Here is a 12,434-nt window from a genome sequence, read left to right as displayed (position 1 = left end):
ACTATTTGTTCATCATGAATTAATGATCATGCTTTATTCTATTAAAAGTATAGTTATTAGTAGCGTTATCCAAAATGTAACCCATCCACTTAATATCAGATACGATCAAACACGATATTGAAGTGAATCTCAACACTGGTTTGTCATTATTCAAATAGGCCACATGAATGCCTCCCGTATCTAAAAGTTAAGCAGCCTCTAAATTGATGCTGGCCAAGTTGATACGAGCGTGTACCAGGTTAACGGCAATAATACTCCCGTTTGCTGAGTGATTAGAGCCAGTTCATCTCATCTTGGTGGCAAAAGTTTAATTGCACGTGGAGAACCGAAGTGCCCGAGTGAAATAATTGGCCAAGAGTCCAGTCATGGTCTTAAATTCCCCACTTTCTTTCTGTAGTTGCCTCTTTAGCTCGCACAGGCATTTTTGACAGTCTCTGCCGCACAAAGGGATTAAATTACTTCTCAAATCTGGATAAAGTGCAGTTAGATTTAGCATATATGTCATTTTTGTATACAGTGTGTTCTTCTATAAGTCATAGGAGGTCTGGTAGTAACAGTAATAATGAATTTTAAATGCAGGGAATCATTGCAAATAGTAGCAGGGTCAGAATAAATAGTCCCATATTTTACTTGCAGTATCTAGGTTTTGTAATGTTTTGTATTGGTGGCCTAATGTGACAGGGTATTGTGAATTATCATATCTGCATTCAGGTCCTTGGAGCAATGACAAGACAATAAAGGAATAAAACAGACTAATTGGAATAAACAATTCTTTGACACTCAAGTTGTTTAGTTGGATAATGTTAAATGGAATTGCAAGCAAGCTAACAAAAGAGGAGTTGTGAGAGCTATTAAAAATATACCGTAGCATTGGTTATAACTGTCTTCCAAAAGTTAAAGAGCAACTAACTTCTCTAAATAATTGACCATTTAAAAAAATAATCTATTAGATAATAATAATAATAGTAATACAAAATATGAAACTCAAATTCAAAGCCGTCACAGGTGGTACTTACCTGGTGGTTTTGTTTTGTCCAGAGTTACTTGCTCTTTAAGTTTGGATTTCAAGGACAAGTGAATGCACCGTTTGCTTTATGAAAAATCTATACAATAACTCAATTTACTTAACATGTATTTTGCCATAAGAATCTCTCACTGGGGAGCTCTATTCTAATCGGTTGTGTTCACATTCTAGAATTTGTTGTCAAAATCTCATGTGGAAGGTTTAGAGACAAAATTAGTCTGTGGGTGATTTATTTTATTCATAAATGTCAAAATGTTAATCGTCTTTCAGCCCTTGCCACCTCAAACTTTTAATTGATCCTGTAAGCTTTCTTATTAAGCCACAGGACAAATTAAGATCAAATTAATCAAAAGATTTATAATCAGATCATAAACATTCATATGTCAAATTGAACGTTCCTCCACATACAAATTAATGGTGAAACCAATCCCCATATACAGTGTTTATTACATTATAATAATGTCATTTATCTGCTCTCTTCACCTGTAATATGTCAAATATGATGTTTAGTGCTCACTAATTTATTACCAGGAGCGTAAAAGTTCAGAAATCTAAACTTAAAGTCAATTAGCCTTTAGCTCAGATTTGCTAGTTTTACTAATTATCATCTAAAAAGGTTTACACACCAAACAATGACTTTTAACGAGGCTTTGGCTTCAGGTAAATACGGTTGATGGGTTGGTACCAGCCGACACACTCTGGATTATTCATAATTGGAGTTTTTTTGAGCTATAAGGAAAACAGAGAGTTGGCTCCGGAGTTGTTGTTTTTTACCAGATTAGCCGAGTTGCTAATTGATCAATAGCATTAGCATTGAACACTTCATCTACTAATGTATATGCCTAAAAATCATATCATATTGAAAGGATAATCATTTGTATTAGCAGAGGAGTTACAATAGCTACAATACACCTGCTAAACCATGTGCTATTTTGACCAGAGAACGCAACCTGTAACACCGTACGGTTTTTGGCCACAAGACGTTCTCTCCTGGTTCTGTCTCTGATTCTGGGTTGCCGTGGAAACAGTTGCCTTACAGTCGAATAACCGTTCACATTGAAGCTTTGTACAAGTACCTCACTTTTCCGGGTGTGGAGGTGAAAAGGACCACGTTGTTCAGTGTCGTACTACTGTGGAGAGGAAACTGTCCTTTTTCGGCTTGGTATTATTGCACTTGTTGACTTTGTATTGTCACAACAGGGACATAAATAAAGTTTTATCTTTTCCAGTGTGTCTAAAGCCCTCTGTGTCCTCTGCTCTGTGGGGGGATAGTCAGCTAACGGCTATTTTTAGGTTGACTTTTAAGCTATTTGTCCTTATGGGGTACACAAGCCAAAGAAAAGCCTAAAGTTGTACAAACAAGTCTACATTTAGCAAAAGATCAAATATTTAAGCTTTGCAAGATGCTCTTTTTAGATTTCAATGCAAAACCTTGGCACGCTATTGCATCATATATGTAATTACATCATCCTCTTTTTTAGATGATCTTTTAAGATGCATTATGAGTTGTTTTTTTCTGGAATGTTACACAAAGCACATGTAATTGAATGAATACATGTAAAGTTGTATGCTCACTGTGGAACTTTCTCCATGAAGACAAGCTCCCACCAGAAATGTTACCCAGTACACCTTTAAAATGATGTGAGATTAAATCAACAATTATTATACCTGAATGCAATACCTCATCCATCTTCAGTTCCTCTGGTGAGTCACTGTCTTATAGCTGTCTGAAGGGAGGAGCTAACTGCATTGGAACTTGATAGAACTAAATATTTTACTCAGAGAGAGAAGAAAGACAACGTTACAAGAAATAAGACGTTTTAGACCATCTATATCTTTAACCCCGGTAATACGGGAGCGAAACGACAGAGAGGAACAAGCCCAACAGCCCAACCTGCTCCGAGCGCTCTGCCGGTCTCCCGCTTCCAACCTCCCTTTTATTAAGGACCATATCCTAGTTCAGGGGTGGGCAAACTACGGCCCGCGGGCCGGATCCGGCCCGCAGGGCCTTTCAATCCGGCCCGCCAAGCTTGTCCAAGTAATATTAAAATATATATATATATATATATATATATATATTTCTTTCTTTTTTTGCCCTCAGGCATCTGTCTGCACGTGTATCCTTAATACATATGACGTGAAATCAATTAAATAATAGATTCAATAGCCTATATTTGACAGAAAAGTGACATTTTATTTGATATTTAATTTTTGGGATTTATTTTTTTTCACACCAATGATTGCGGGCTGGCCCTCCGCTACTTGCCTTGATTCGAATATGGCCCTCGGAGGAAAATAATTGCCCACCTCTGCCCTAGTTACACATTAACCAGCTGCCCCTAAGTGGAAAAGGTCACTGGTACAGGTCACATACAGGACAGCTGGCCCACACTTTTAATACATTTCCGCATAGATACATAGCATACATAGTCCTGTCGTTTTTTTCATCTGTTCTCATCTTTCATGAGAAACTGCTCCGTCTGCAAACAGCTCACACACTGAGAATCACTTCTTAGACTGTTAAGCAAACTAAATGTTCAAGCATAATATACATTACATGTTAAGCAAAATACATGATACATTAGTAAGATAAAATATATAAATCCAACAGAACTAAACACTCTTGTTTACAGAGTTACTTGTATTTGTTGTCTTGGTTCAGGCCTGATGATGGATCTTTGCCAGATAGTGACGTTCAGCTGTTCTCAAAGGAGTGGTTAGTGGCGATGACGCATGGCAGACTATTATTTTCTACAAGAAGTTATTGTGCCGTTGCAATACTTTTCTTTCACTATATGCATCAATAAATTCTAAATTCTTGGCTTAAGCACTACAGCAAAAAAGCCCATAGAGCAATAAGGGTTGTCAAAAAAGAAAACATATTGCTGATGTGGGTAAATACATAAATGCATAAAGGTACAACAGGCTATTATATTCAGCCACAGTTCTTGGATGATTTGTCTGTACACAAAACTGAATTAATGACGGACGACAACAAACGAGAAAGTGATGAACAACAACGAAACACTTTTGTTGAAACAGATGGGCATTAAAATGGCAAGTACTGGTTTAAATTTCAACGTCTTAAGACTTGACAACATCCACTTTCCTGGTCCTTGTGGGAAAATGAATCCTCTGCATTTGACTCATGCTTGTCAAGAGTAGTTGGGCCCATCTTCAGTCCTTGAACAATAGGCTTGGTCAGGACGACTGTAGGACAATTTATTGTTATAGACACAGACTAGAACATGACTTTGCACAGAAATCCATGACCTTCTTGCTGTGAGGGGAGGTGAGATTACCAGTCAGCCACCGCTTCTCCCACTGAGAATCCATTTAAACGTTTCATGTTTACTTCGTCGAGTTGGATACAATCCAAAGTCATGGGGACCCTCTCCGGTCCAAAAAGCAGTTGCTCCAGGCGCAAATCGCTAGAGCAGAAAAAGGTTAGAGATGAAATCAGCAGCAGACAGGCTCAGACACCTGCACCTGTCCCACCAGCTCAGACTGTTGCCACTTTGTCACAGTCATTTTTTCAGTTCCACTAATAAGCCCTTCTATACTGTGAGCCTCTTGTGCCTATGTCTTGGGTTGGTACTTCAAAAATCTTCCCTCAAAACTAAATAAGATTGTAAATTGTGTTTTCCTTCGACATCATCAGCAATCATTTTAGGGGCTGTACTCGATTGTTTTCTTGTGAATGTTAAATCTGTTTTGACACATACAGTACAGACAAATGTTGGTAAAAATAAGTCCATTATGCGCTTGTTGCATTTGTTTTATTCTCCATGAAGCAGGGAGGGTTGTTTGCAGGCTAGCTTTACCATAAAGGCCTCAGAAAGTTGTGAAAAGTGCTTATAAACTCATTGCAGACAATGTAATAATGTATCCATGGGTGCAAGCAGTGTTCCTTTATATATCCTTTTATAGACAGAGATGACCTATGTTAATGCAGTTAATAACACAGTGATACTACTTGGAAACCCTCAGAAGAATTTGAATGTCTAGTTTATAATAAAGGTTGTATTGATGAAGTTACTATTGGTTTTCCCATAGAAACGATCTCCACAAACAGCTGAAAGTAACAGAGAAAGTCATCCATTGAAAGCCATTGTACTAGACTTTCTTTGTCAATACAACATGTTGTTTTGTACATATGTGATTGACTTTGGGCACACCATTTCGTTCAGATTTCCACGCGCTGTCGTCGATGTCCCACCATTTTGTCTCGACCTTGCCAGGTACTTTTTGAGATGCACTAACCAGCTCTGACGTCTCGCTCACAACTTCACTTCACATCACATCACATGCACGGCCCTGTCACTCAGCGTCCTGCTTTTGTCAACTTCAAACTATTCCTGCAACTTTGAGTGACTTTAAGTGGCCTTATTCAGTGGGTACACTTCAATAAAACAGAATATAGTAGAAACATGAAATGATTCCAGAGACAAAAGAAAGTAGTTGGTTGGGTCTTCTTTCCTTTCACGGGTTTTAGCACCTTCAAGCCTCTGTATTTACCAGTACTTTCAGACTCCAGTACACAGTGGGATATATAGGGGGGTGTCACATATGCCGGTAGTCATTTTTCAAAACTAAAAGCCCTGAGGCCAGTAGCAGTACTGCAGCTTTGAACAGGAACTCAATGATCCCATTTCTTTTATTAAGTTGATTCAGATCTGGACGCTCCAAAGAGTGAAATGCAACAATAAAACAATAAAAAAATGTAAAAGGGTGTTTCTTTTTTAAGTTTAATGATGGCATGTTTCCACTGGTTCCCTTATGAGCGGATCAGAACGGTTCAAAAGTGTCTCCACTTTCTTAAGTGAACCATACTGAACGGCCCCTTTGAACAATTGGACCAACGAGACTATTATCTTCCAAAGAGGAATTTAAAGAGGCCATTAAAAGTACCATATCAAAGTGCTCTAAGGCAATAGATAAGGATCAAAACCCCAAAACATCTGTCTTCTTGAAGTTTTGCCCCTTTTCCTTTTCAGGGAGATGCACTATTTTATGATGTAGCATCATGAATATCTAACAGACAGCTGACATTTTGAGGGGCTCAACAATGGAAAAAGGGCACTTTTCCACATGGCTTAAAATGTACTTATGTGCGCAATTTGAAATGTATATACATTTCATATCATCAATCCAACAGATATATATTAAAACATGTCTTCAAATCAAATGTAACCATTCATGTTCACAAATGATCAGAAATGAATCACACCAGTGCAGAAATATCACCTTTGGGAGTTTACAATAATTATTACTTATTTTCTATTTTATTGTTAGTCAGCACTATTTATTGTATCTTTACTATAAATGATTTTTTGATGCATCTTCAGAACAACATTCACAATATTATCTACCTTTGAATGTATTCTGTATCACTATCCCTAGTTATTTTGTACCATTCATGACATCACCAACAAACTGCTTTGTGAAGATAAAAACATTGTGAACAGATTACGCATTGGCATTACCTGTCTCCTCCTCCTGCTCCCAGCACGACTCCCCCTTCTCTCCTCCCTCGTTCAAGCGCATGCGTTCAATGGCTCTGTTGTCTCTGTTGCGTTGTCTTGTGTTGTTGGCTTGTGCTTTCGGCCCCAGTGTGCAGCCACTGTCTGTGAGCTGCAGCCACTGTCTGTGAGCTGCAGCCACTGTCTGTGAGGCTGCAGCCACTGTCTGTGAGCTGCAGCCACTGTCTGTGAGCTGCAGCCACTGTCTGTGAGCTGCAGCCACTGTCTGTGAGGCTGCAGCCACTGTCTGTGAGGCTGCAGCCACTGTCTGTGAGCTGCAGCCACTGTCTGTGAGGCTGCAGCCACTGTCTGTGAGCTGCAGCCACTGTCTGTGAGCTGCAGCCACTATCTGTGAGCTGCAGCCACTGTCTGTGAGGCTGCAGCCACTGTCTGTGAGCTGCAGCCACTGTCTGTGAGCTGCAGCCACTGTCTGTGAGCTGCAGCCACTGTCTGTGAGGCTGCAGCCACTGTCTGTGAGGCTGCAGCCACTGTCTGTGAGGCTGCAGCCACTGTCTGTGAGCTGCAGCCACTGTCTGTGAGCTGCAGCCACTGTCTGTGAGGCTGCAGCCACTGTCTGTGAGCTGCAGCCACTGTCTGTGAGGCTGCAGCCACTGTCTGTGAGCTGCAGCCACTGTCTGTGAGCTGCAGCCACTATCTGTGAGCTGCAGCCACTGTCTGTGAGGCTGCAGCCACTGTCTGTGAGCTGCAGCCACTGTCTGTGAGCTGCAGCCACTGTCTGTGAGCTGCAGCCACTGTCTGTGAGGCTGCAGCCACTGTCTGTGAGGCTGCAGCCACTGTCTGTGAGGCTGCAGCCACTGTCTGTGAGCTGCAGCCACTGTCTGTGAGGCTGCAGCCACTGTCTGTGAGCTGCAGCCACTGTCTGTGAGCTGCAGCCACTATCTGTGAGCTGCAGCCACTGTCTGTGAGGGTGCAGCCACTGTCTGTGAGCTGCAGCCACTGTCTGTGAGCTGCAGCCACTGTCTGTGAGGCTGCAGCCACTGTCTGTGAGCTGCAGCCACTGTCTGTGAGGCTACAGCCACTGTTTGTGAGGCTGCAGCCACTGTCTGTGAGCTGCAGCCACTGTCTGTGAGGCTGCAGCCACTGTCTGTGAGGCTGCAGCCTCACACATGCACAGATTCCTCAGACAACAGTCCAGTTCACTCCTGGACTTATGTTTCTTTTACGAGAATTAAACTGGTATTCATGTTATTGAGCCTAAAGACATTTTCTTTCATAGAGCTGAGCAGTGTTGAAGTTTAGTCTATGGTAAATTGTGAGATTCATTTTCAAGGTCTTTATTTGATGCAAACAGCGAAAACAGCCAAAACCGTACAGTTTGTTTTGTTGTCTTGATTCTGAATTCGTCGTCCTACAGTTTAACTGTGATTTAAAGAGCTATTATTTGTGTCAGATGTGATGTAAGCCTTAAGATTATTTGTAACAGTTTACAGATAATGAGAAAGTAAACAGTAACTGGTTATTGTGTCCCATATGATAAATATGCCACATGCTATAAACTAGATTGATGCCTGCGACATAAACAAGAAAGTGACATGTGAATATCTTGGCCAAAGTTAACAGCAGCAGTGATATTCTTTGGTTGTCTTGTTGAGTTAAAACAGCATTTCACTTCTCTGCTGTCTTCCTGGAGGGAGAATATTAAACCTTAAAAAATATGTTGACCACGAGGTCACTTAGGACACAGGGGCAGTCTGGACTCTATCTGAGCACGTCCCTGACACACTGTCATGTCCTCAAAATGGCGACAGCAACAAACAAGGCACGCAACTGAAACCATGAATATGAAATGACCCCCATTCAATAACATGGGCGCTATTACATATTGTCATGGTAATGCTGGGAAAAATATGACATTTCCATTGACTTTTTTGATCGGAAGGACTTTTTTTTTTTACAATGTTGTACTTAAAACTTTAAACTTCATTAATTTGCACTTACACTAAACCATCTGACAAAAGCTGAAACTGAACTGAGATAAACGGTCTTGTGTATTTTGATGCACCTTCAGTCCACAAGATCAGTCCATCTTTGTCTTCCATCTCTGCATTAGCCAGGACACAACACTCCCTCTCTGTGCATTTGAAATCAATTGGTTCCATCAATCAGCATTTAAAAAACATTGTCTGTGTTTCCACATCCTGCTGAGCTACATCCGCCTAACATTTATCTATTAAAATGGCATTAAGCCTACTTTCTCCTCCAACCCGATCTTCTGGCTCCACTTTACCATCCATCTCGATTGTTAATGCTTCCATAAAATCTACTTAAACTAAAGTTTTCCTCTGTGTTCGAGAAATAGCAGACCACACCCATCCACTTACACAAACTAGATAATCGAATGTGTCGGCACAGATATGAATGATGACAGTGAAATGTACTGCTGTAATAAAGTATTTCAACTTTAGAGGTCATCGGATGGATGTTTAGATGAAAGTTGAGAACACATTGTTCTCATATCCCTGCTCGTTGCATCGTCTGGTTAGTTTCTTTTTTGTTCACTGACTTTGATGAACAGGGCAGATAAAAGTGTGAAATGGACCTGAAGAGTGGGAAAAAACATCTGAAAACACATTGTCATTTTTGCGTGGATAAAAACAAATCCGTCTGTGTTTTAAAATATTGACCAGGGAAAAACGTCTTCTTTATCTTCTGCATTTGACCCATCTTTCAAGCATGGGTCAGCTCATAACCCGATTTAACTAATGTAGTGTAAAGGTCAGCATCACAAGTCCAACAGAAGTTTGACTGTTTAACCTCTGTATTTTCATGTGTTTAGCTGCAAACAGGGCAACTTCATCCCTATAGATGGACTTTGAGCTCTTTGAACGGCAAGTGAAAAAAGCAAGAGAAGATAAAAAGTGCGTAGTTATGTGCACACCAGCCAGGAAGGTTATATTATGCTCCAGCGCAAAGAAAGCAAGTCACAGATGATGGACTACGAGAGCACGGGTCCCGAAATGTAAGCCCAGTTTTTAACGGGCGGCGCAGCTCAGAAAAGAAGCTGACCTGCACCCCCCTTAATCATGAGCTCCCCTGTCCGAGCAGCGGGGGAAAAGTGAACAGGGATGTCAGATTTTAGAGAGGAACAATCAACCAAGCCTGTGAAAAAAAGGCTGATAATAAGCTACAATACGAAGCATGGAGAATTTACAAACTCAATTCAAAACACCTGAAATCTTAAAAGGGTATACACATCCTTTTTAAATATTATTGATTCACAAAACCTACCTTCTGTTTTGGTGTTTCATTCTTGTTCTTGTGCTGTTTATTAAAAAAAGTTCAAGCTCAGGATTGTGTCATCGCATCTCGGAGAATAAATCCATGGAGATATTAAAAGGCTAAATAAATACTAAACTTAGTGTTAATTCAAAAGGAGTCTGACATTATAGTTGAATGATTTATTTAACAGATGTGACCCATCAACTCATGGTTCCATAGCACTTTGGTATACATGTTTTAATTTCTTTTTCTAATGCATCTTGTGAGTTTTACTGTGGAAAGCTTGCGATAACTTAGAAAACACTCCACCTCCACAGGTCTAAATTATTAAAAGAGTCAATCTTATCTGGTTCTCACCCTGGATGGCCTGTGTGAGTGTGTTTTTTTAGGAATAAGCGCCTGCGAAATCAAACTGACTGGATTTTCATTTGATTCCTCACCTGCGCACTAGGTTCGATTTGCTTTGGCGTTCGCTGGAGATTGGCTTTGAAACATCCAATTCAAGACAATTTAGGCTCAGCTAAAGGTATTAGGGGTTATTTTGGACCCGCATTTCCTTGTCTCCTTTTCTAGTTGCTATGGTAACCTTCCCCTAAATTGCCCCATCTTGAAAATCTGATGGGAGGGTCTTTTTGATCGCACTGAACAAAAGTGTGTACATGAGTGTTTAAAGGGGAGTCTATGGACCTCAGGCCAGTGGACATTTACAGTACATTATATTCATACAAACTATTTACACTACTGTGCATTAAAAGAGTCAGTTTTAATATGCCTTTTTGCCTTGATGCATGTGTAGGACGTGTTTAAAGGGGACAAATTATGCTAAATCTGCTTTAATGAGCTTCTATCTTTGTTACAACAGTGTTTCCTCATCATTTGTTTACTCTAAGCTGGATTTTGATACCTTCATGCATGTTTAACCTGTATTGTTCTGCAACAGAGGCTCAAGCTGACCCACCACCTATCCCCGCCCACCCTGTACTTAATAAAATGTCACGTAGCCACTTTTAAAACCTAAAAACACGTACATGACAATCACCTGCTTGTTACGGGGAAATGTCACTATGAAGAGGCGGAGCTTATCAGTTATGCACTTTTGAACAAAAAGTCAATGGATTATTCTATTATTAAGCCGTTTTAGATCAATATTGCTGTTTGCATTGAACAGAATGTAAAATGATTATCTCTTCATGTTATAGATCATTACTAAGCACATTGAAAAGAGCCTAATATGTCTCCTTGAAATACACACACAAAATCAAAATGTTGCCACTGTTTAAACAGACCTTTTTCACCTTTTTTAAATTAAATGTTTTATGTTTGATTAACTTAACCTACATATTTCCATAAACAAAAATAATTAAATGGTAAAACATTTCCTGACAATATAGCCTATTAAAATGGGGTTAACATTACATATTTTTTTGTATTTTTTGCGTATTTTCACAATTACCATCAGCACAGCACATCCTTGAAGCAGTTTTTTTATATTTGAAAGATTACTGGCTCAGAAGTACCGTGATTTTAATTGTTTTGCCTCTTATTTGAACTGCTTTACCGTTGAGGATCAAAGAGCCAGGGCCTTTTACGAGTTTTAATATATGAACGTCGGCCCAAATGTGTTTTCTTGTCAAACTGTGGGAGGATGAAAATAAATTGATGTGGAGTTTCACAGATGGAGAGGCGAGTTGTGCCATAAGTGCTACAGGCCTGAAAGAAGCACGCTCAGCCCGTCCTCCTGAAGTGCAGCTTTCAAAACAATAGGACGTTTGAGCCCTGGAGAACGCTGGCCGGCTCCATCCTTCTAGACTTCTTGTTTTCCCCGAGACACTTTCTCTTATTAGACTTTCAGACCTGGGTCGTGACACTGAACATAAACGGCCTTATCAGGAAACACTCGGTTGTGTTTGAAGATATAAAGCGAAAGAAAAAGTGTGTATCAGGAAAAGGGAAGTACCTCTTCCTCTTTCATTAAAGCTTATCTCACAACGCAGACATCCCATATTCTGTTTTAAATTGAGCTAGCTCTTATTTTGGTGAGCTTGATGAAATTCATTTAAATTTCAGAAAAGAGGTAGAGCGTTATGCATACATATAATATGTAGCATTCACGTATTTAATGAAAATATATTGCATTTAATAAAATAGACCTGCAGCAGTACCCACAAAGGAATATTATGACTATGTAACGTTCCTGGTGGTCCGTTCATTACCTGCTTGTCTCCATGCAGAGGTTACTGGAATGTTCCACTGTATGGCATTAAACAGATCCAGATCCAATTGTAACTGTTGAAGGTTGATTATTATAAGATGTTCATTTTCAAGTTTTGTGTGAAATAATTAAGATCTTCTGACGGTCTGGAAGTAGGTCTTTAAACTGGACCCTTCACCAGAAACATTACCTGTAGTGCACAAAGTAAGAGACAGTTTACGTGTGGTGAGCGCTGCCATTAAAAAAAATGAATTTACAAATGTAAACTTTTAGACGAGCCCAAACGACCACTCTGACCGTCCTGACAGAGCCAGGACATCTTGTCAAGCTAATCTTGAATAATGCACTTTGAACTTTGACTTTTAGCTTTTCTTTTGCAGTGTTAAAATGTGTCTTTGTACTTTTAATGTTTTGTAACTTGTGGTTGTTTTCAATG

General features: G+C 39.8%; 1 protein-coding gene across 1 annotated transcript in view; it reads right to left on the bottom strand.

The window, feature by feature from the left end:
* adck2 (aarF domain containing kinase 2) overlaps nt 1–12,434 on the bottom strand; it is a 226,913-nt gene that overhangs the window by 27,780 nt on the left and 186,699 nt on the right. The window lies entirely within an intron of this gene.

Source organism: Eucyclogobius newberryi, unplaced genomic scaffold, assembly GCF_026437365.1.
Source record: "Eucyclogobius newberryi isolate DKJ021-1_F unplaced genomic scaffold, fEucNew1.0.hap1 SCAF_7, whole genome shotgun sequence".
Lineage (NCBI taxonomy): Eukaryota > Metazoa > Chordata > Actinopteri > Gobiiformes > Gobiidae > Eucyclogobius > Eucyclogobius newberryi.
Note: the sequence above shows the minus strand (reverse complement) of the source record. Positions and strands in the feature narration are given on the sequence as shown.